Below are 25,885 nucleotides of genomic sequence, written 5' to 3'. Positions count from 1 at the left end.
AATGGTGTTATAGTTACTCATCATATCTTTTTTTAAATTTGTGTTTAAAGAGCTTCTCTTTGTAAATCTGTTTACTGAGAAACGAGTGCTTGAACTGGAAGCGGTCCATTTTTGTTGATCCTGATTGTCTTTCTTCATTTCTTTATAACTTCTTGTTGCTTTGATGTACATTATTATTCAAAACCTTTTTCTTTCTCGTACTCATTTACTTTATCTCTCTCTGTTACTTCGCTTGAAATAATTTCCTAATTACCATGCGATTCAACCAAATGCTTTTCCTTATACATGTTCATCAGATTCCTTTCTTATACGCTTCAAAATTTCCTTATTCCTCTTTCCTTTTCAATCTTTTTCACTTTCTCCATCCTTCTTCACAAAAATATTTCAAAACTTTCCCGGATAATCTCAGATCTTGCACGTGGAAATAATATGAGAATTTTTTAGCGTATGATAAATGCTAAGCCTACTACCATTCAAATCAGATAATTTCAGATCTCTTTGTCTCTAGACACGCAGTATGATCGGGATGATCCTCATCCTAAATGACCCCTTATAACTTTCCAAAAGCTAAAATTTATATAGATGTGCTGCTTTTACATCTATATTTTTTTTATATCTATTCAGATTCCATTTTACATTTCAAGTTGTTAAGCTTGCCAAAAAAAATCTTTTGAATATCTTAAGCGATTGCAAGAACACTTACTTTGCTATTCTACACATAATCTGAACCCTGTTAATCTAGATGTCACTTAATTCAGATAGCTGCAGTACTAAAATAATAATATAGTGTATTTATTTTAAATATGACTTTTATTAGTAGAGAGATGTTGATAGGTAATACTGACTTGCTACAGAAAGTCTGACTTGCTCAAGAATGAACTCTAGGACTATCTCCAATACAATATAAATATTGGTGTTTATAAATATGATGTATCAATCTTCAGTAAGTTCTGTATTTAACTAGTATAGTAGTAATAAATAATGTTTAAAATGAATTGTTGTGTAAGTCTGATTGGTAATTAAGTATTCATTACTGAACACCAAATAATAAGGAATCAACACTCAAACCAAAACATTTCAAATATACCATCTAGCTAGTACTGTTAAATTAGACTAAGGATGTTCCTAAAGTTATACGAGCTATAATTTAAATTATTAGAGGTATCTAAAATATTAAAATAAATATGTTATAATTATACATAAATATGTATAATTATAACAAATTTACTATAGTATTTAATTTAATCTGGAGTCATACTATTGTAATCCCCAAAGATTCTAGTGAACCTTGCTGGGAATCAAACCTGATTATTAAAATTATAAGGAAAGTACAATTGGTTGGGATGTATTATTTTGTCAAAAAAAAAATTGTATACATTGTTTATTTGTCATGTGCTGTTTATGACATGTTAATTTATTATTCAAAACCTAGTATTTTAAGTTTTACATATGAACTGGTGGTGTTAAGATAACCATTCACAAATTAAGGAAAATTTTTAAATGGCTTTTATAATCAGCGTCCCTCAATCTTTTCCCTGATACAATCTTTTGTAATTATATAAAAAATATAAATATGTAAACATAACATCTTTTATTTCACAGGTTAAAGTAGATAAAAATGTTGTATACATACATATATATATTTATTTATACATTAGTTTAGTACTATATTTAAGGGAAAAGTATGGTGATGAACCAAAAATAGCATATCAGGGTGTTTTTGAACATCTTTAACTTTTCAGGTCCAACTAGTTCAGCCAGATCAAAAAAACAAATATATGTACGTGTAAAAAACATACATATCCATGTATGTTCTGATTTTAGCCTTATATCTTAGGATTGACCAAATTGATTTTCTTCAAATCTGGCTTAAATATTTCTATCTATGGGGCATGGATCATATTCATTCTTTCGAAAATTCATTAAGGGGTGGGGGATATCAAGAAAAGACCAAATTTGATATTCTTCAGAGGCATTCTACAGAAAACTTTATTAAAGTAAATTTTTTATCTACAGTGCATAATTTTATAAATAATGGAAAAATATTTTAAAAAAAAAAATCAATCCCCTACTTCTTAAATAAGGCATATCAGTGAAGGGAGAAAATTTAAAAGCTTGGTAATTCATTTGCTATTTGAGTAAGGATGCTGAACTTGATATATTGTCAATAAATTAAGCCGTTTAGTAAACATGGAGTAGCAGTCAGGTGTTCATCATGCTTCCCATTCAGTGGTATCTTTTGCCTTGCCATGGTGAGTGGGCTTGCATGCTCCAACAACCTCGAGAACTATACCGGTGGTAAATTAGCTACTGGTTGGGTCTTCCACGTTGGTCAGGTCTTCTTGAGGTAGGAGCAAGACTAAAAGAGATACCTTGATCCTCCAGGCTGGGGGTTGAGTGTTGGGCTAACGACCCGCCTAAAATTTTGATATGAAAATTATCCTGGGGAAGACGCAAATACCAAATTGGGTAGAGAGGAGATTTGGAGGTTAGCTATTGGAAATGAGAGCATGCACCAGAGATCAAATGACAATGGTACTTGACTGGTGAGCTTTACAACGGCAAATGACCTTAAAATACCTAGTACCATGTTCCCAAGTAGACATTCATAAGTACACATGGACATCACCCGATGGAGTGACTACAAACCAAATTGATCATGTGCTTGTTGATCAAAAAAAGCATAGTGGACATTAGAAGTGTTAGAGGGATAGAGTGTGGGACTGACTATTCGCTGGTTCTCAGCCAAAGTGACCCAAAGAATAGCAATCAAGATAAGAAAGGAGGAAGGAAATGAGAGAAGAATAAACACTGAAAGAATTGCAAATAACCATTAGCTGAGGGATTCAAACTCAAACTTGAAAATCAGAGAAGAAGTGAAGGATTCAGTGAAGGCACTAAAGAACAACAAAGTTCCTGGGAAAGATGGAATGAGAGCGGAAATACTGAAGAAGGAAGGTGATGTAATAATAGAAAAATTATGGGAAATAATGTTGAAAATCTGGAAAAAGGAGAAAATGCGAACTGAATGGCAGGAAGCAATAGTTGTACCCGTACACAAGAAGGTGGGAAAAAGAAGATGCAGTAACTTCAGGGGTATCTCACGCCTTACTATCCCTTATAAGGTTGTTTCAAAAATTATTCTGAACCACCTAGAACATTACACAAGTGAAATAATTCTAGAGAATCAGGTGGATTTTATGAAGGGTAGAGCTACAATGCATCAGATATTCATAATAAAAGAAATTGTGCCCAAGCACTGAGAGTTTAATAAAGAGTTCTATGTGGTCATTATTGATTTTCAAAAAGTCTATGACAGCATAATTAGAGATAGACTATGGATAAAGCTAGACAGATTTGGAGTCCCCAAAAAATTGATAAACCTAACTAAAATGAGTGTCGCAGAGTCAAGGGGCTCAGTGTGGGTTAACAGATGTGTTTCTGAGTCCTATAAATAAACTCAGGAGTCAGACAGAAGATGGGTTCTCTCCAGTCCTGTTCAATATTGCCATGGAGGAAGCACTAGAGAAGGTGGCAGAGATGGACCTGGGTGTTTGGATCGGAACCAAAATAAATATATTGGCATTCACGGATGATGTAACAATAATTGCAGAAAGTCTGGAAGATGTAACCAAAATATTTATAAGAGAAACAGAAAAAATGGGATTGAAGACAAATGACATCAAAACTAATTTCATGGGTTTTACAAGAAACCCAAATCAAAGGGATGGCTCTCTACATTTGTAGAGAACCATCCCTTTGATTTGATATGATTTTGATTTGATATGTCTCTTCCCTCAAATTCTTGTCTCTTTAGAAGAGACATGAATTTGAGGAAGTTGACCAATTTAAGTACCTCCTTATTCTCACTTAATATAATTATATTAAGTGAGAATATAATTATATTAATATAAATATATTAATATAAATATATTAATATAATTATATTAAGTGAGAATACGGAGGTACCAGAAATACAAAATAGATTAAATTCAGAAAAGTAGATGCTTTTATGCATACAACAGAATAGTGTCTTCATCCTTATCACACAAAACAAAAATTAGACTGTACAAAACAATAATCTCTCCAGTATTGCTGTATGGAGCAGAGACATGGAGAAAGGATAAAAAGGAAGCAAAAAAGCTCAATGCATTTGAGCTGCGAAAATGGCACGAGCTGCAAAGCATCTACTGCGAAAATATATGGACCTACATGTGAATAGGGGGAATAGAGAGATCAGGGAACTGTACAGAGTGTGGATATAGTGAATGAAATTAAGTGCAGAAGAATCCATTGGACTGGACATGTACTGAGAGGGAAGGATGGATGTTTGGTAAAGGAAGTGATGAGAAGTAATCCTGAAGAAAGGAAAGGGCTGGAGCTGCTGAGAGGGATGCGGGAGACCGGCCCAGATGGAGGGGATCTGTTGGTGTGGCTAGACGTCAACTTGGATATAAATGGCCCTGGGAGTGAGTGGGAGAGTGCATCATACTTTCTGTGTTAAATCATTTTATAAAATGGTGTCTTTGCGACAACTGTATGAAGATTATTTTGTAGGTGGTTCAATATTTGGCATCCTGCAATTAACTTATGGGTTAAAAAGTTTTAGGAAACTGAGCCACATTAGATTTTAAACATAAAGGGGCAGTAAAAATTGTTAGAATGCCACAAAACATTGACAGAGTTTGAACTGCCATATACGCATTCCAAAATATTTTGCGATTAAAAATGTTTAGCATTGAATATCTGTGAACTATTGATTTGTCAAATCTCACATATAGACTTAAATTTTCATCTCTAAAAAATTCTAATTATTCAGGTATTAAAAGATGCTGATTTGGTTGCTCACATGAATTTTTGTTAAATAATGTAGTTCGGATGGTGATGAAAACTTAATCCACCATATGTTTATGTCAGACAAAGCTCACTTAATAATAGGGCTGTGTTAATAAGCAGAACAGTCGACATTGGGGCACTGAAAACCCACTTCAGTTATAAGAGAAAGCATCGCATGATCTGTAGATCACAGATAAGTTAGGTCCATAAGTAGATAAGTTAGTAGGTCCAATGTCCAATTTCATCATCGGTCAATATTGGGCTGTTCTTTTTTCAAGAGACTGAGAAAATGCTACAGCCGTTACTTTAGCGTGTTACACAAGCATAGTCGCAACATTTTTGAGGAACAATTGGTTTGATTAATGCCACAAATTACATGGTTCCAGCAAGATGGTTATACAAGTCATACCGTTTGTGTGTATTTTACTACTTTAAGAAAACTTTTAACCATACCATACCAAATCCAAAAATGGGGGTATTGTTTGGCTAGATCTTCTGATTTGTCCACGTATAAATTTTTTCTTTAGGGTTTGCTCAAGAGCAAGGTGTAGCGACTGCAAACATTAGCAGAACTAAAATTAAAAATTCAGAAGTTGCATGTACGTATTACTGTGAGCGTCTTACACCAGTAATAAGAAATTTTTGATTAAAACTACAATAGTGCATACGTCATAATGGTGTCCACCTATCAAATGTTATTTTTATAAAATAAAATGACAGGCTTAACAGATAACTGTAGAAATATTCATATTTAAAAAACTTATTTAAATACAAGTGCTTTAAATTTTTCTGATTCACTGACATACCTTTACTAAGTCAAAACAGAAACTGGTATACATAAAGTAAGTTACCAAGGATGTGCATACGTTAAAATTAAAGGATTAGAGCAAAAAGGAATGGAGAATAGCATCAAACCAATCAAATGACTATAACTCCTAAAAAAATTAAGCAAGATGAGTGCTGGTTATTATCTTTCTTCATGTGCCCGGTTCCCGAGGAAACATTCATTGCCCAGGAAACAAATTTAACAGGTTTATGGAGTAAATAATTATTTAAATTTTTTTTTTGAGAAAGTTTGTAGGCATTTTATTACTAGTCAGTCATTTCTTTTTTTGCCACAAAATATTCAAATGGCAATTAAGAAACATTCTTTAGTTTTCATTGATATTCCTTGAATGCCCAGTAGTTGTTAACTTGTCTATCACTGTTATATTATTACCTCACAAATAAACTTTTCTAAACATTAATTACTATTGGATTAAGCAATAAAGCACACACTTCTCTGAGATAGTTGCTGTAATGTATGACAGTATTTTTATTTATTTCCTATTCTTGCAAAATGCAACAGTTATATATCCAAACGTCCAGCAAAAAATGAAATGAAAAACTTTCTCAAGAGGCAAACTAGAATTAATAAGCATACAGTGCTTATTTTGTTCTTTTTTAAAACTGCAGTACAATTTTTATTGCAAACATATCTCTCTTGCCTTGAAAAAAATACAGAATTTTTTGCTGTGAACTGCTCATAAGCTGGTTTTGAAAAATTTAATTTTCTTGAAAGTGAAATCATGAACCTAATGAAATTCACAAGCATAATGAAACTCATTTTACTGAAACAGCATTGTAAACATTAAATAACATTAAACCTGCTCCACTGAAATTTAGAGTAATAATAATTTCAGAATTTAAAATTAACAATTATCAATTGACTCTTATCATTTTTATAATCAAAACAAAAACAAATAATTATATGTAAACGATAAGAGTGACTAACATGTAACAGGAAAGTGCCAGTTTGTATTCAACATGAGCACTAATAAAATACCAAATATTTTTATTAAGTATCAAGTGTAGCAAGACAACAGGGGCAATATCTTACAATATAAAATTAATCAAAGGACAACATTTTAAATAGAGTAAATAGTCTTATTACAGAATTATTATTGTAAATTACAGGAATATGCTTTTGAAGATAGATCAGATAACAGAATAATCATGAAGCTAATGGCCATTAATCTAGATTAATTTGTTACAGCTCTACTGGGTCACTTATGTGTGATTAATTCAAATATCAGTTACTGTTAAATAAAATTTAATATATTCATATGTACAATATTTTATTCTATTGATATTTTAACACATTCAATGCAGCAAATTAATTATTATAAACACATAATCAAAAGTTTAATAATTTCAATTTAACATGAAGTAAACACCATGCATGGGAGTAGATTGTAAAGTGAATCATTGTGTACACACTCATCACTAATTAAGAAAAAAATTAAATACTTAATATACTTGACTAATCACAGAGAAAATTTATGTAACTATAACAGTTTTTGTAATTTTATACTTTCGACTTTTATTTAGATTTATAAAGTAGTAATAAATTCATTATCTGAAGATTCTACGATTCATTTACATGATTGTGGAATAGAATATTTCAGGAATGATTATGGTAATACGTATTCATTAATTTATTATTATTTAGGTTAACTACATCTAATCTCACCTCATTCCTGTTGACAGTTGGCCCTGAGATTCAGCATGAAAGTCAGATAGACATCGTCTACTTTGATTTTCAAAAGCCTTTGATAAGATGCCACACCATTTGCTTATTGAAAGACTTCCATGATTTGAGATCAGTGAAGAGTAAGTAAGATTGCTTAATTCATATTTATAGGACTTCTCTGTATGTTTTGGAGGCACCATCTCTCAGAAATACAAAATGAAGTCTGGGGTTCAACAAGGTTCCAATGTTGGTCCTCTTTTATTTATTAATGATATATGTTCTATGTTGGATCGGTGATTTACAACTGTATGCTGATGATTTAAAGAAACATAAAGCAGTTTCTTGAAAAGAAAATCATTTAGCTTTAACAAAACAATATAGATAAAGTACAGGCCCGGTCTCAAAATAACAGTACACCTCTCAGTATTAAAAAATTAAGATAGACAAATTTTCAAGGAAAACTAGACGGTATTTAAACTATTTAATCTCAAATGTGCCGATTATAAGAGATGAGATATATTATTGGAGATGTTGGAATTCTCTAGGATAATATGCTTCTCTGATGAACCGAGTGGAAAATATTGTTAGTAGAGTCAGAAAGAGTTTTAGACTTATTATGTGGATCGGTAGAAGCTTCAGAAGCATCCAATCTTGTTTTCTCCTGTAAAAATCACTTAAAGACTGAACCGCTTGAAATATGCTTCTGTGATCAGAACAGGAATAGGGAGTATACATTTGCAGCGATAGAAAAAGTCCAAGATAAATTTATCTCGGCTGAAATTTAAATTTTACCTTCCAGTAGAGTCATCCAATGACGAGCTTTGAACATATACTAATATCTTAAATTTATCTACAAGAAGAACCATATTTGATCAGGTTTTTGCATTGTATCCTTTGAGGAGAACAAAGCCAGGAAATTGATTTGGACATTTGAATCCCAGGATCAATTTTGAGAAGCTTCAGGCTGTGTTAAACTAAATTGAAGCTAGATCTGTCGCCAATTAAGAGCTTACTAATAATTGCTATGAAGACTTGGACTTTGGAGGTGTAATGGTAAACAATTTAAGAATTATCCAGAAATTATTGCAATATGAATTTCTGTTTTTTGTAACAAAAAAAAAATCCTGTTTTAGGTTGTCTTCCAGTTATTTGTTTTATTGCGCGCATAGCAAACCAAGGTTTTTTATAATGCACTGCTGTTACTCTTCTTTCTCCCTTCATTATCCTTTAACTGCCTGGTTCTTCTGTCCATTTGAAGAGGGTAGGAGTAGAGAAGAGAGAGGAGGAGATGACCCTTTAAAAAAAAAAAATATATATATAAATTATTATTAATACTTTCTTTAATACTAATGTTTTCCCCGACCAAATAAATTGATACATTAAAAAATAAATTCTTCCATTTATCTTGTGTCATATTAACTTCCCTCTAGCTGAACCCTACAATTTATATTTTTGTACCGAGTGATTAGTAGTCACTCAATCTCTCTTTTGATCCACTTCTACCCGCCACCTTTACTGTACATTTAATTTACTTATAAATTAATATTTTTAATATCTTTATTTTTTGATCATAAATAATCATTATAATGATATTTAAATACAGTATTACAAGGAAACAATATAAGATTTTGTTGAACAATTAATTTTTTTCCCTTTTCTGTAACAAATTTCATTTTCTTTTTTTAATTTTGATCGTCCATTTTTCTAAATTATTTTTATTTTGTTTTGTCATTGAAAATTTTGTTTTATTCAATTTGTGGCTTAAAATCTGCCGCATTTTGATATGTTTTGTTTATAATAAACTTAAATATTTTTTCGTTTGTATTCTCTACAAATTTTGTTTAAAACTTTTACGTGTTTATTACCCATTTAACAAAGTAATTTTACGCCAAACATAAAGTAGTGTTTTTTCGTTTCCGATCTTTCTTTCAACCAAGATTTTTCGAAGACTACAAAAAATATGGCTCTGGGACCTATTTTGTTTTTCAATTTTTTAGCTAAGATTTCATATAAAACCGTTAAATTTACCCTTTAGTATTTGTCCCAAGAATTTTAGTATGGTTTAATTTTACCGAAGGCGGAGAAATCAGGGCGAAATCTTTCGTCAGCCGGCACTCGCTAACTAGCGTTTCCGACTCTATGTTTATATGAACTTTCTTCTTTATTTTCACCGGTAGGACACACCCTGAAAGTTTGTTACATTTTCGTGAATCACATTGTATATGTGAAGTAATCCTTTTATTCGTCAGCAATTTATTTGCGATAACGCCAATTAAGTGTTCGTGAATATTTAAACGTTTCTCCATCGCTGTAAAAACCAACAATTAAAATTATTTTTATACTTCTGGATCCTTTTTTTTTACGAATAAAATGTTTAAAACGTACTCATCGTTTTAAATATTATACTTAAAGCGGAGAAAATGTCAAATGATAAAAATGAATTCAATTTGATCTCCAGGGTCTGAAATGCCTGTCAAGCATATTCTGAAATGCAACTCATGAAGAGAGCTTCATGCTATTGGTTTTTATTAAATATTTTTATCAAAATAGAAGAATTTTGAAGATATTGATGAAAAATATATTCGTCAAGTATTTGTTAATCGATATACAGAACGGCAATAAATCAGTTTCTCCTACGATAATAACAAATTGAAATAATTTAAAAAATTGCTCTCGAGATATATTTAATTTTAATGAAATCGTTCAACATATCCGTTTTATTTTTTTATCGTCTTTATTTTCCCCGCCCCTCGGATCCGGATCCGCAGCTAAGCGTAAACTTAAATCCGACTTAGATCCGGGAGGTGCACAAGCGCCTCAAACTACCTCGGAAGGGCACAACATCCCGCCCAGGTAGCCGGGACTCGGTCTTTTCTTGCTTGCCATACCTCTAACGGGTAGCTCCCAAAAGGGACCACCCACCGGGAACCCAGTCTTACATTTTCCCCAATGGCATCTCAAAGGAGTGCCCACCCGATCATTAAAGGTGGAAAACCGAAGCTTCCCACTCGTCCCGGACGGGGCTGTCTCTCAAACATACCTTGAAGTTACTGTGAAGACACAACTCCTGATGCAGACGAAGCCGTCTTGCATTCCCGACCTCCGGGCGCATGACCGTGCAGTTTGCAGGATGTACATCGAGGCTCCTATTTACAATCTTTACGTATACGGCTTTACCACACGTGAAACAATGACCACTCCTTCCGGTGCCGTTACGGAACTTGGTCCTATGGCTTGGACTCCAGCATCTGAAGCAGAGGTCGTCGGAGGTATGCCGCATCATCCGACAGGCTACCCATTCATTGTGAACACTCCCGTCAGACAACAGTTTATCCTTAAGAATAGGCGGTACTGCCAGTGCGACTATCTGCATTGATCCGTAAGCCGGCCGCATTGATAAAACATCTATAGTGACTGACACCCGTTAGTTTGCAAAGTTCCCCAAGAAACTCATCCTGCGTCGTAAGAGCATTCACGTGCTTAACTAGGATGTGGTACATCCTACCATCCCTTCCAGACAGGGCCGTGGTAGCACCCTTCACTTTTTAGGCGATATCTCTCCTCAACTGTTCGGCCTCGCCGCTATCGGCCCGCACCCAGAGTTGTAGGTCCTCTCCCTGTTTCTTCCGTACGGAGAGGATCCCGGTTTCGCCCGGTGACACTGCTCCCTTCACCGTGCGGAGGAGATATGTGTAGGTCTTCCCCTCTGCCCTGACAACCACTGTAATAGTTGGAGGGCCTGCGGGACGCTTCTTGCCGGTCAGCGTCGACGTTAGTGACGCTTGTAACACATGAACGAAAAGCTATTTCTCCATCCTTTTACCCACATATTCCACGGACCGTCTTATTATCCGCTCGACTCGCCCATGTGAACCACAGAAGCATATCTGCCGATTCTGTTCATCCGTCAGCACCCGCGAGGTAGACCTGAAAATAACCGAGGCTACCTCACGATCCCCTGCCAACGAGTCAACGAACAGAGGGTAGTCAGACCGCTCTAGAGCAATTTTACAACTGCTATCCTCCTCTGAAAGATCTTGAGCAGTCGATTGCAAAACCAGGACCTGGTCCGGGTTCAATCTACCCGCACTGGCCAAGCCCCGAAGATATCCACCAATAACTCGCTCCTCCCCAAGTCGGAGACCTTCTCAGTCGAGTACAAAGAACTCCAACCAGCCATGTGCTTCTTCGTTCCCTCAGAAGCCGAAGGAGAACCACGTAGCCGACGTTTCCCGGAATGTTTAGTCGCACTCTGCTCATCGTTCTGTTCGTCTCATAACCCGACCGGGACAGACGGAGAATCTACGGACCAGGCGAATCAATAACCCTTCTCTGGCATCGAACCGAAGTTTCCCCCGTCGTCTTCTTTTTACGCCTGGAAATCAACCGATTAGCGCGCCGAATTTCGTCTATGATCATTTCTCCAAAGGTGTCGCCACCGCTGCTATCAGACATGACTTCTTACACCGTGATCCTTGTGCTTCCCTTCTGCTGGATAAAAATTGCGCTAGAGTTTTATTTTGCAGTCGAATACACGATAAAATTTCTTAATTAGAAATGTTTTCTAGTTCGCATTAGTTTTGCAGTTTGGTCCGAGTACAGCGCTAGATATTATCTAAAAATTATAAATACGAGTATTATAAAATGTGTATTTCTACTTTTATACGTGTTACTTGAAACCTCGTGGCGGCACCAAACAACAATAGCGAAAGACAAAAGCGCATAAAAATGTTGAATAATTAACTTGTTATTAAAATGAACGACCAGAGGAAGAAATACGACAAATCGGGATCGTTTACAAAAATGCGTAAGTCGATTAAAAGAAAAGTAATTAAAAAATACTAATAAGAAATATTTCAATTTGCGGTTATTTCCGTAAAGGGTGATTATAGTTTATTTAATTTGAATAAATTCTATTTCATAAAACCGATGATCCTAATAAATTCAACCTAATAAAACCGGTGTATAATATAAGAGGTGTGATCAAAACGTAAAGCTCATAAAAATAAAAATAAAAATACTCGATGTACTTAGTTCAATACTTAACCTCTCTGATGCGACGCACTTATCCCAGCGACGTTTCCATCGTCGAAAGCATTTTTCAAACTTCTTTCTAGCGAATGCCGTAAGTTCTCTGGTCGCATTTCTTTTGCTTTTCTTTTCTGTCTTCAAATCTCTTTTCTTTAAGCAAAATTTTAAACAGAGGAAGGAATCAAAAATCGTACGGAGCCATTTCTGGTGAGTAGCCTGTTGAAGTCATCCGATTCCGTATTTTGCCAAAAATCTGTGGATAAGTTGCGTCGCTCAGACCGGAGCACTGCAGAAATGAATTTTCCAATCGCGATTTTCCCAAAGCTGTGGTGTCTTGAGTCGAACATCTTTCAGCAGACGAACAGTTATGTAATACTCTTTAACGATAGTTTATCCTTGAGAAGCGTACTCGTGATGACCTTTGTTCCCTGTCTTTCTTTTGCCGCGAAGAACTTGAAGTTTTCCGACGGGTTGACTCTGTTTCAGTCAGAGCTCAGTCCCAAGTTTCATCTATTATTATTTTTTTCATAAAATCAGGATCAGTGTCAGCACATCCTTCTGCTAATGTGATATCTTGGGTAACTTGCATGTCTTGAGGAACTTGCAGTCAGTTTTCCTTTTTTTTAACGAGTGAGAAATTTCGGGATGATTTTTGCTGCTACGCGCCGCATTCCGATATCTTCCGTTAAAATCGATTGCGGTGTGAAAAATCAATTTTTACTTCATCTTCAAGCTCTCTGATTGTTATTTGACGATAATCACCGTCTGTTGAAGTTTTTTGACTTTTTCTGGTGGAAGGTCTGCCAGAGGGTTCGATTCATTATCATCTTTTGTTAGTCGCTGAGAAAAAGTAAGTTAGTATTCCGTTACCGTTTGAATACGTAGAAAATTTTGTATTGAAATCATTACGTGGAAATTGTTTCACGCCCTGCTGAAAAACAAAAGTTAGAAACAATTCTCCAAAAATTATCCGTAGTTTTGTTTGTAAAATTATTAATTATTTTATCGCATAAGAACTGACGACCAACCGTAAGATCATGTATTAAGACCGTACATCATAACCTTTTCGGTACCGCATCAGAAGAGTATGACGCTAATGAAGAGTCAGGTTGCACCCTGAACGCGATTTTACAGGTTGTAATTCCCACGTCTTTTAAAACGTGCAGGAAAATCGAAATACAGAATATAATAACTATATCGTAATAACGCAATATACACTAATTGAAAAATTTCATCGGAGCAGAAAGAAATTCATGCGATTCCAGTGGAAAGTCTCGGACGACGTCAGATGATGTGCAGAACATGTGCCTTACCGCTAACGGCGATCACTTGCGTGATGCTTTCTTCAAAAAGCGAGTTGAAAACTAAACGCTTATCTTTGTTCTTTAGAATGGTGTTCTAGATTAAAGGTTCATTTTCAAGTTTTAAATTTAAGGCTTGAAATTTATTTCTTACCACGAAGGCTGGACATTTTAATTTAAAGGAAAGATTATGCGATAATAAGAGGTTATAGTTTAGCGACAAGTAAGACGAATAAGTTTTTCGTTTAAGAAAAAACAGGAAAACATTAAAAGAGAAAAAAAATTAATACATGCGGGAAACGGCTGTGTTCGTGCACGCGCGGTTGTCTGCTCATTTAAGAAGGTGTAATGGTGCGGGTAAGGGAGTTATTTTTGGTTTTGGAATAACAATACGCTATTTGAACGGATGCGTATGAACCCCAGAAACATCCTCATTGGTCGGAATTCAGTGACGTAATGTTTGCAGGGGTTGACGCACCGACCTCTAGTTTGTGAATGACCCGCCAAAATATCCACGTGCACCTCAAAAATAGGTCACAAGGTCAAACAAACGTAAACTTTCCTTAATGTTTTCTGCAGGCAATAAATGTATCTTTTCTAAATAAAAATAACTATAACATTAAAAATTATTTTCACAAATAAATAAATAGAGAGCGTTAGATATTTGAAAAATTTATTTTTTTTTAAATTATATTTTCTTTTAAAATTAATTTTGGGGATAAGATCAATTTTATTTTTTAATCCATTTAATTCGTACAATTTTATAATTTAAAAAAAAAAACTGCGTCGATTACCAAGAACAAAACGAGTTGGTTTTTTAAATTTTACGTAGACTTACAAAAATTCGTAAAATATAATTAATTTTCTTTTAATTAATTAATATAATTAATTTTCTTTTAGACTGTTTTCTTAATATTAGTTTATTTGTATTAAAATGGATAGATCTACAAAAAAAAAGAATAAAAACAAAGTCAATTGTTCTTGAGTTTGGAAGAAACGCACAAGCAGTTTCTTGCAAACATCTTTCGCTTTTGCAAAACGTCTCCAAGTGCAGATTTATAAAAAAAAAAAAACGTCTTGATAAGAACAAGAAAGGAATACAAAGAAACGATGTAAATAAATGGAATTTAGGTGTTAATGGTGGCGGGGGGGAACACCAGACTTTTCTTGAATTAACATGGGTAGTTATTGCTGGTTTACAATAGGAAGCCAAATAACTTGATACCTTGAAGCATGTCGACAAGCAATCGTCTTTGTTCCGTACCGTACTGCGACAGATGAATTCGGCCAACTATGACTTCAAACGATGGCATGCCGTATCACGATAACGATGTTTACGCCACTTCGCATCGGGCCAAATACATTCAGTCCTTTGAAAATAGGCCCCGGTCTCAGGGTTAACGAAATTATATGTAAGATTGATTTTTAAGTGTGCAATTCTTGCTCTCGACTCCATTGTGTAGTACGCTTTCCGGCAGTACGAACATATTTTCGATCCTAGGCGATGTTATTTTTAATCGCATCGATCAGGATCGCTCGTAAGCAGTGGGAAACCATCACTACTAAATACTTGTTGGTTTCCCGACATATGCCGCTAAATATCCATTGTTGTGGAAATATGCGGCCAGCGTTATTCTTTCTTTTACTAAATAAACTCTTATCGATCTCAGCGACTGTATCTGTCCCTCCGATTTTATTTTCCCAGCGATTTTAGCGAGTCTACGCACGCTTCCCGCATGTAGCTGTTCCTATCTATACCCGCATTTGCGTTTTTATCACACCCGCATTTTTAATTGACTGAGACAATTAAAGATGTACAATCAAATGCGCTTTCCCGGCTTCGTCGGTGAAGTTACGGAGCTCATTTTTTTGAATTTAATCATTTTAAACTCTATTTATATCTTTTTAATAAAATAATTCCTTTCTATTGAAAAATGTAACAAAATTATGATTTTTTTCATATTTTTATGTAAAAATAACTATTGTAATTTTGTGATACATAGATAAATACATAAAACTGATTATTTCTGTACATGTGGAGGACTTGCGTAAGTTGAACGGTTGGACTATTATTTTGTGTTCTTATTCTTTTCTAAACATATACAATAACTAGAAATACGAGTAAATTCATAATTAATTTTTTTGATATGTCAATCGGTTGCGGCCTACGCTTGACGCCTACTTGTATCAGCTCTTGAAGAAACGCCCGATAATATTATTATATTTGGATCGCAATTGCGAAAAATATGTTTTCGACTTTTTGAAAATTTGGGGGCTCATGCATCAGGGCACTTTTTTAACGATTAAGGTATCTCTTGATCAAAAACAAAATGTCTAACATACATTTTCTATAAAATAAATCGAGTAAAAGATTTTGGTTTGCTTGACATTTCTGCCGCCACCACCCCATTCAGTCGCCCTAAAGGGGAATGGAATGCAAAGTTGGCAGGAGTCTATTACTCCCTACTTTATCGCAGAACCTGGACAGAGTCCCTTGCTGCTGGATCATTCTAATCGGGCTTGTTTTTAAAAAGGTTATTTTTTAATCTCGGATCTAATTTTTCAAGTTTTGTCTATTATTATTTTAGTGAATTTAAGACGGATTTAATTGCATTCCAATCCGTTGTTAAACCAGCGTTATCGAACCCATTTCATGGGCCGACCGCGGAAGGCTAGGCTTATAAAGCCTGTCCTCCCGACGTAATTCCCCTTCAGACCGTCCACTGAAGTCCTTTCGGTGCTAACTCTTTAATAGGCTAGCAGGAATACGCCACAACGGGACACTAGCTATAGGGAGGGAGCAATGCGTCCCCTTTTCCGGAGGAGTCGCAATTGCTGGGTTATTTTGTCTTACTGTAAGTTTTGAAATAGGAGAGGTTGTGTAGAAGCTCTTCATCCGCTTCTGGTATGGCTGCCCTTCAGGACGCATCTCTGCTGGGCTCTGTTCCGGACTCCAGTCCGTGATGTTGAGGCGAGTGGTTGGTCTTCCTTCTTCTTCTCCCTCTTCTTCTTCCGAAGACCTCTTCGTTCTTCTTTGGCCTGCACTTTCCAAGAATTGGTAGTAACCGAAGTTACATACCATTAACTCGCCCTAAAGCGTAAGACCGAATGTCTGCGCCACAAACGGCAACTGAGCCTCGAAACAGTTTAGCGATCAGTGTTATAACTAGTTCCTAGTGCTAAGCAAAAGCGTGAGCGGAATAAGCGTGGTACTATACACCACTCGCTTGCGTGTCCCACCGCCCACTTGTCATACATCACTAAAATGGGTAGGCGCACCCCGTCCAATACTAAAACATGTATGACTATCAATCTATCAAAATTTGTACGACTATCAAAATTTATCTCCTCAAATACAGCAATTCGCTGCCCCGCCTAGGCCACTGAATGCCAGAGTAAAAGATTTAAATAACACAAAGAATATTTATTTTGCTTATGCTCATTCTCTTTTTCAGTACAACACTGAAGTTTGGGGAGGGGAATGCTTTCGATACGCATTTTAATAAACCGCTTACAATACAAAAAAAAAAAAAACATCGTAACAGGCTCTAGGATGACCTAAAATTTGCTAAACCTGCGACAAACGTATGTGAAAAACGCAATTCTGTTAATAAACAGAAATCTTTGCTACGAGTAAAACCCCTTATGACATACGTTAATCGGTCTTAAACGCCTACAATACCGATGTTGCAACGATAAATTCTTTATACGCCAATTTATACGTCGATGCCGTCTGTTAATAAATAAAAAAAATTCTTCAAAACTTTATTAACTACAAAAAAAACCAAAACTCAAAACAAACATTTTGAGATCGAGACCTGAGTGAAAACAGAATTTTATTTCAAATTATAATTTCTGTATTAATCCTAACATAATGGGGTAATTATTTTATCGTATTCTGTTTAAATGATGAATTATTTCTGTTGTTTCATCTTATTTTCTTTTTCTACTTACGTTTGTTATTTTTAGGTTATTTTACAGGTTAACTAAAACTGTAAACATATATTCGAACTTCACGCTAGAGCTCAGTTTTTTGTTTTTTTTAGCGGCGCCTATTCTACGTTATATTTAATAATTTTATAAAATTAAGATAATAATAACATTGTTTTTTTTTTATTTCAAAAATTGCAAATCTGTATATTTTTTTGGCGATAAAAAAAAAGAGTAAAAAAAAAAAAATACTGCAAAATACTTAATATTTGTGCAATAAAACGTGTGTAAACCGATGATGACCGTTTGACAAAAAAAAATGCGCATTTTATTCTCCAAGTTTACTTCTGGTTAGTATTAAGCTATTTAATGTAGTTTTATTGCAATCAGTGGTCTCTTTTAATTGAATAAGACCGCAGAAGAGTATTTAAAAATATTTTATTATAATTAATTTAAAAAAAATGATAATAATAATATACACGATACAGAATACAATACTATTTTTACATTTTACACGTTAGACAAATTTAAAAACTTTTTTTAATTTTTTTATAACGTGTAAAGTTGAATTATGATTTTAATTTTTTTACATTCATATTTCTTCGCTGAAGCATTTATAAGATTAATGAAAAAAATAAATCGTTATACGTCATAAACTCGCAATACCTTTCTGGGTAACATCAGAACTTCGGAGAATAATAAATTACATACATTTTCTTTGTAAATAAAGGTTTTTGGTTGGAATGAAATCTATCTACTCGTATTTACCGTATGATAAAATTTATTCACTAAGTATCATTAATAATTAACCTTAAAGTTAAATAAAATGGGATATATATAAATATATATATATTAATAAATAAATAAATATACCGTTACATATAGACGATCTCTGTGGCTGAGTAGGTAGCTCCTCGGCATTTCGTGCGGAGGTCCCGGATACGAATCCCGGTCAGGTCTGCTCTTTCGTAAGAAAAAAAAATTGTTAAAAGAAAAAAGAAAATTTTGTTGTATCTTTATTTAAATGTAGATAAAATAAGCGGAAATAATCAAGCGTACTAAATTTTGTACAGGTTGTGTGCGAAACAATAAGTATTTATATAAATCTAATAATAATAATTAATCTAGAACAGCTATTAATCGGATAATGAAATACTAATTTACTATCTTTGCTGTCGTTAAAGAAAATAAGCAATATTTGTAGGAATTAAGTTTTTAGAATGCGGATTCGTCCAAGAAAATAAATCTTTTTTTTTTAACAAATATAGATTCGTTAAAAATCGACTAAGAATTATAACTTGAAATAGTTCCTTCATTATGAAGTGAACGTCACCCTTTTTTGTTTTCTGAAGGGTAAAGACGTACCGTATTGTTTACTACAATAATACATCTTGCGTATTGATTATATAAACTTTAAATTATTCCAAGTATGATTGATCTTGCTTTTTTTTCAAAGAATTAATTAATACGAAAAGAACCGATTTAATAATTAAGTACGCATCAAACAAATGAACTTAAACGAACTTTGTTGTCGGAATAACATTAAGTAATCATATTTATGCGTCATCATATTACGCGTTTGAGATAGTTAAGTCATATATTCTGTATGCGAGTTATAATTTTTTAAACTGAACGGTATTTCTTTTTCTACGTTCATACTGTGAAAGAAAGATAACATAAAGCAAAAAACTGAAACAGAAACTAATCTATATCCGTTTCATAGACGGAAAAACTACATTATTTATGCATTTATAAGATTAATAGATTTACAAGGTATTTAAATTTTTACTAGTATCTGTTATGTACAAGAAAATGAAAGGTTAAATTCGTATAGATAACTCTTAAATAAAAAACATGATGTTAAATACACAGATGTATTATGTTCGAGTGTAAGCTTTTAAACTACATCGTTTTTTAACTTTTGAAATTTAATTTCTTCTATATGGAGCATTATTTTTAGCAGAGACTTTTGTTTTTTCAGCTAAATTGTATTCATTCTAATAAAAAATTTTCATGTAATAAATCGAAAACCCGTTAATTTTTCTAATATCTCTACAGCTGAAGTAAAAATTAAATAGACGATGATTTTCTAATTTTACATAGAAAAAACTAGTCTGGGTTCTAGAGATATGAATGCTGAAATTTTTAATTTTTGTAATTTCAATCGGCAACAAATAAACTAATTATTACATAGATATCATATTATAATATGAGATAATATAGAATATATAAAGCTATAAATAATGCGTTATCGCAAAATTTATTTTCTAATCGTTTGTTGTTCGTTGAAAAATATTATTACTGTTTAGTGTTTAGCGGAAAAAATAAAAGCTTAGACGTTGCAATAACTACACAAACGTTTTTCTGATTATATGTACATATATATATTTCAGGAAGTTTCTCCCGTAATACATAGGAGTCATCTAAATAAAGGAAAGCGTTCTTATAAACCAACATCTGGCAACGCGCTTTGTTTTCCAATTACATCTGACGACAGATCTCACCCAGATTTTTGCTCTAAAGGTCAAATAGTCATATAATAAAATTCTACCAGGAAATTAACTATTGAAAAATTTACTTCTTTTATATGCAATCTTACATGATGAATTGAAAATACGGGTCCCGAAACTTTATCTCTAGTAATTTCCGAAAGATTTGTTGTAAAACTAAAATAATCGGAGTGGAAGTAAGCTTTTTTAGGTTTGTCGTAGATTTATTTTGTTAAATTGTCAATATCCAAATAAAACTTCAAGAGAAAAACTGTAGATTTTTAATTTTGAGAACAGTTAATTATATAATATAGTTAATAGTTATAATTAAACTCGATAAAAAATCGAATAAAACTTTTAAAAATTCATCTTTTATTGAAAACCGAATAAAGAAATTAATAAAGCTGTATGAGGATATACACGCATACCCGTGCATGAGTGGGTGTATATGCGCTTGCCTATATTTCACGTAAACGCTGAATTTTACAGGATAACGTCTGCATATGGAGCAATGCTGAAAAAAAATCCGTCTACAGAATGAAGGGATACCAATATAAGAATTTAAATTACAGCTGTTTTATTATCTAACAAAGAAATTTATTCCACGCCTAAAAAATCGTGTTTTTCTTGGAAATCACTACGGATACAATTCTGGGGCCCATTTGAACCCATTTTTTTCAATTTTTCACGTATGATTGTATAAAAAATCGGTAATTTTGTACAACTTGTCTCTATAGAGTTTTAGTATAGCATTATTTGACCTTTAAATTATTATTATTATTGGGCATTCAAGGGAAAGGTTGACGGATGACAACGTTCGATTGATCCGTGATCTCATCGAAGACGATAGGCACCTTACGGTCGATGAAGTTGTCATGTAAGAACCCGTTTCATTACCCAAAACACGACGCAAAGTATGTGCGAGGTGAATTCCAAGACTTTCGATCCGAATTCAGAAATAGGCACGACAGGAAATTTGCAAAACGATCCTGAATCTATTTCGATTACTTTTTTTTCCAAATAGTCACATGCGATGAGATACGGCTGTATCACTACACTCCCGAATTGAAATCAGCGAGTACGGAATGGCGTAGGTGTGGAGAGACTCGTTTTGTAAAGGAGAAAAAGCGTTCGTTAGCTGGAAAAGTCCTGGCAACCGTCTTTTTGAATCGGAAAGGCGTAATGTTCGTCGGTTTTCCCACAAACGTCACACCGTGAACGGTATACTATTGTCAGCTATTGATCAAACCGAAAGCCGCGTATAACAGTGTCGACAGCTGATAGAATGAGATTCTCCTTTACGACAACCCCAGGCCTTACACAGCCGCTAGCAATCGGATAAACTGTACGAAATTTACCGAGAACTTTTCGAACATCCTGAGCACAGGGCTTTATCCCAGATTTATTCTCGTTGGATTCATTTTTGTTTGTACCGACAGGACATCGATTCCAGAGTGACAACGAAACGGAGGAGTTTGTGCTCAATTGACTCGTGACACGTCGTCAAACTCTTTATGAAGGAGGATCTACAAGCTTCGCTCAAGTGGGAAAACGAGTAGAACTTTAGAGAGACTACAAAAGCGATAAATATGTTTTGTATTATTATTCTGTACTAATAAATGTTAAAAACAAAATTTCGGTTTGTATTTGGCTAACCTAGTGTATCTATACTCGTATACACATGTACAAAATACACATATACAGAGCAATGTATGTACAAAAAAATTTGTGTCGCTACAAAAATAATTTTTTTTTGTTAATATTAAACGGTTGCATAAGGGCAGAAGATATTTGTTTGGTGCAACAAGTGTTTAATTCTTTGAATAAATTCTTATTTTTGTTAACAACATTATACTGTATTAAAACGGTTAAATACTAGTATAAATATTTATATACTGGCTGTTTGTTTTAAAACGCAACCCAAGCAAAATACTTTTTAGAAAGGTTAATACAATAATTACGGATGGTTGCAGCACTACCTATTGTTCTTGTTTCATTATCACCTGATATTATTTCCTATTTATCGGTTATCTGTGTTTTTTATTAAGAATAAACGGTTTTGATCACGGAAGAAAGAAGTTTTATTGCGGAGAATTATTTAACGCTAAATGTATTGTTTGTGCCAAGAAGCTTTTCAATTACAGTTCCCAGGTAAAAATATACCAAATAAATGTTCATTTCATCGTTTGATAAAGAAATATAGATGGATCGGTTCTGTTTGCGATCAGAAACACAGCCGGAAACGTTCAGTAGTTAATTACGAAACATTGGAAGACGCTAGGGTAAGCTTTCTAAACTCGCCGAAAAATATCGTTAAAAAAATTTGTGCAACCTAAAGGAATATCTCTGCACAGTGTCTTTAAAGCTACTTAACTTTAAAGACACCGATTTCACGCGAATTACATTCAGTTGAATATGTTAATTTTGTTATAATTTTTTTCTGTAATGCGAATAAATAAATTAACACTGCAATTAGTATGATTTCATTTCTGCTTAACTACAAAGCAGTGATAAATGATAAATAGCGATACAAATTAATTGTTTTTTTTTTTTTTTAAGTAATGAAAGAAGATATATATATAACAAAAAAAATAATATAAATTCATTCAACTTAATAAATAACCGATTCATTGAAGGTTTTGGCAGACTTCCAAGTTTCCTGAATGGGTTAAAAGGTGACACCCAGTGAGTATAAAAATCTTCATTCCCATTGGTCGCTTCAGATATGACGTCATATAGGAACGGGAGGTTGTTGACCCAATTCACAAGCTCAATCTTTTGGCCCAGTTCTTGAAATAGCTCATCCACGTGTTTAACCTGAATTCTCCTATCTAAAACGGGAAGTGCGAAATGTTTTGTTATCGACCGCACCCTTTACAAACGAAACTGATATTTATTTATTTTTGTTCCAAAAGTTAAAGTAAAATTATAAATTGAAAGTTCGATGTAACTTTTTACATGTTAGAGTTCATTCAAATGAAGATAATAAAGTTGGTACTCGCTAAAAAAAATCAATTTACATGGAAATTTTCCAGTGAAAAACCACGGGATATTTAAATTTAATGTAAATAAGGATCATCCTTTTCAAAGAAATTTTATTCATTTTGAAAAACTAGAAGCCAAAATGATTTTGAATAAATACGTTTTAACACATGTGAAAAGCTGCAGCGTTTTTCTAAAGGGGATGATAAAATTCCATTTAACCCTTTCTATTAATATAAGTTTGGCAGATTACATTACAGATCGCTAAATTTTAGCATTCTATTTTAAGTGAAAAAGTTTAAGCAAAACTGTGAGCAAGCAGGCAGATAGAATCTGATAACTACCGGAAGAGCAACTTAAAACTGAAACACGGTTGCTACTGGAAATGAGAAGGTACATTAAATTAATTACTGTATTTACATTAGCAAACTTTCATACGATGTTCGAAGCGAGCGCCTGAACAGTGATGCACTTTTGCGCTCGATTGACCGTATGAGAATCACCTGACGCAAAACGTTGTCGTCAGTGTCGTTGATTTCTTGTTGAATATTTGCTAGTCGTTGAAGTTCATCGGTAGCGAGGGGATTTGTTCGTAAGCTGTATCTTTCAAATAGCCCCGAAGGAAAAAATCGCAACTAGGCAAATCTGAGGAAAACGGAGGCCTACGCCCTCTACTGACAGTTCAATCTTTTGTAAAAGCCACATGAACGCGCGTGCCAATTTATCGTTTGATGTGCGACACCTAGCTCCGTCTTGTTGGAAGAGTCGTACGAGCTGTTAACCGAGCCTAGAATTATTCGAAAATTGAGCGGTACATTTCTGTATTGACAGTTCGGTCAAAAATATTGGCCCCGCTATACGATTACCAAAAACAGTACACCAAACACCGGTTTTCTCGTCGCGAAGTGAACATTAAAATATCCAGTGAGGATTTTTAGCCATCGGATATACGGTATTGTACAAATTAAAACGCCGACATGAATTAAACCGTGACTCATCTGACATGAAATACACCGTTTGGCTTATCTGTGCAGGGACAATGTTTTTGACAAGTCGATAATATTAATTAAGACGTTATGGTTTGTCTCTTCTTAAAAGAAGTTGTTGTTTGCACAGTAGTTATACCGTGCGGTTTTAATTTATATCGTGAAGAATCTTAGGGAAAGGTGTGTATTTCATAGCACTTTGTTGTTATAATTTAAGTATAGATTTTTACCTTTATCATTAAAAAAATTAATCTGCATGGTATTGTTTATTGATAAAAATATTTTTCCTGAAAAGTGTTCCAACCCCTTAATGGCATATTTTAAAAGTTAAAACAATCAATCCCCTCATATTACTTAAAAAAAAAACCAACAACATTTTATTTAATAACTATAGGTTTGTAAACCAACCTATAGTACGTAGAATAAATACTCAAAGAAGCGCGCGCACGCACACACACAAACATACACAATTTTTTAACTAATATTTTATTAGTTTTGGTTTCAAAGGAAGTCTTCGAGTAAACATCAAGAAAAGAAATAAAATTGGGGGTGGTCTCCAATAGCAATATTTTCAGCATCGAAATTAAAAGATGAGTACTCCGTAAACGTATTAAAAAAAAGAAGAAAGTAATCTGCAATTTAAGTTCAATTACTAAACCCGATAACCTATTTCAAAAAGTTGTTAACCCTCATCTCTGTATGTTATTTCCTTTTCGTTCCGACCACTACGGATCACGTTTGCATATTTTTGACTTCTTTTACTCTTCCCAAAAAATTCTCGTCCTTTTGCCCTGTTGTTGTTCCCTTTCTTCTATCCATCTATTAAGGTTTATATCCTTCTTTTTCTTTCTCTCTGGAAATTAGATTCTCGAATCGCTTTTCTCGATTTGTCTCTGTCTTTTCACGATCCTTAATCCTTAGAAACGTTTAATGTTTTTAAATCTGTTTCTGTTCCTTTAAACCGGTCGGTCTTTGTAGCTCTGTTCATGAAGAGATTAAATATTCGTTTTGTCAATCTTCGGTTGTTCGTTTTGCATTCTAAATTTCCATAAAACTGTAATCTTGTTTTTGGGATTAAGTCCCCTGTTTTTTCTGTACATTTGTAAATTTATTTTTCAGTTTTCAATTTGTAAATTCCATCTTCATATTTTGGTCCGTAAATTTTCTTAAAATTCTTTTTCCTAATTTTGTTATTTCTTTTTCTTAAAAAAACTGAAGAAATTCTGCTCTGTTTAGTGCTTCTGATAGGACTACAGTTTTATAGCGCCTTGATTTGGAGTTACAAGACAGGAATCTTTTATTTTAAATGCTCTTTCTGAGATGATAGGCGGTTTCCATTTTTCGTACTTTGTTCAGTAAATTTAACTCAATCGACTTCGGTGTTATGATTTTTCCCAAATATTTAAATCTTGAACTCTACTTATCTCTTTGTTGTCGGAAATTTCAAGGGTTTGAATTCAAAGACCGATTTTGCTTGCGATTAGCTTTTGAATATTGATTTTAGCCTCGTTTACATCTCTTACGAAAACTGCGATATTTATTATTTCCTTATGTATTACACAAAATAATTTTTTACCGATAAGTCTTCTTATCTGTTTCACCATTTTTAAAATCGTTTAAACAGCCGTGGGAAATTTTATCACACTATACGAGTAGTATACCCAATTATTAAAAAAATAAATGAACAGATACAGTGTATTTATAATTGAACACCGAGTTTACTTCTTTGAGTGACTTATTTTTATTTTTCACTAATTAAAAAGTTAAGTTATAAAAAGTTGACAAGTTAAAACGTGTGTTTCTATTTCTGTTCCTGAA

At 33.7% G+C, this 25,885-nt stretch overlaps 1 long non-coding RNA gene across 1 annotated transcript in view; it reads right to left on the bottom strand.

Moving 5' to 3' along the window:
- Positions 1-8,579: 8,579 nt before the first annotated feature.
- Positions 8,580-25,885, bottom strand: part of LOC142326696 (uncharacterized) — a 33,230-nt gene continuing 15,924 nt past the window's right edge. The window contains exons 2-3 of the long non-coding RNA XR_012756843.1: positions 18,484-18,568; positions 8,580-8,642 (exon numbers count right to left, since the gene is read on the bottom strand). This is a non-coding gene — a long non-coding RNA (uncharacterized LOC142326696). The remainder of the gene's footprint in view (positions 8,643-18,483; positions 18,569-25,885) is intronic.

The sequence above is a fragment of the Lycorma delicatula genome, chromosome 6 (assembly GCF_047948215.1).
Source record: "Lycorma delicatula isolate Av1 chromosome 6, ASM4794821v1, whole genome shotgun sequence".
Taxonomy (NCBI): domain Eukaryota; kingdom Metazoa; phylum Arthropoda; class Insecta; order Hemiptera; family Fulgoridae; genus Lycorma; species Lycorma delicatula.
Note: the sequence above shows the minus strand (reverse complement) of the source record. Positions and strands in the feature narration are given on the sequence as shown.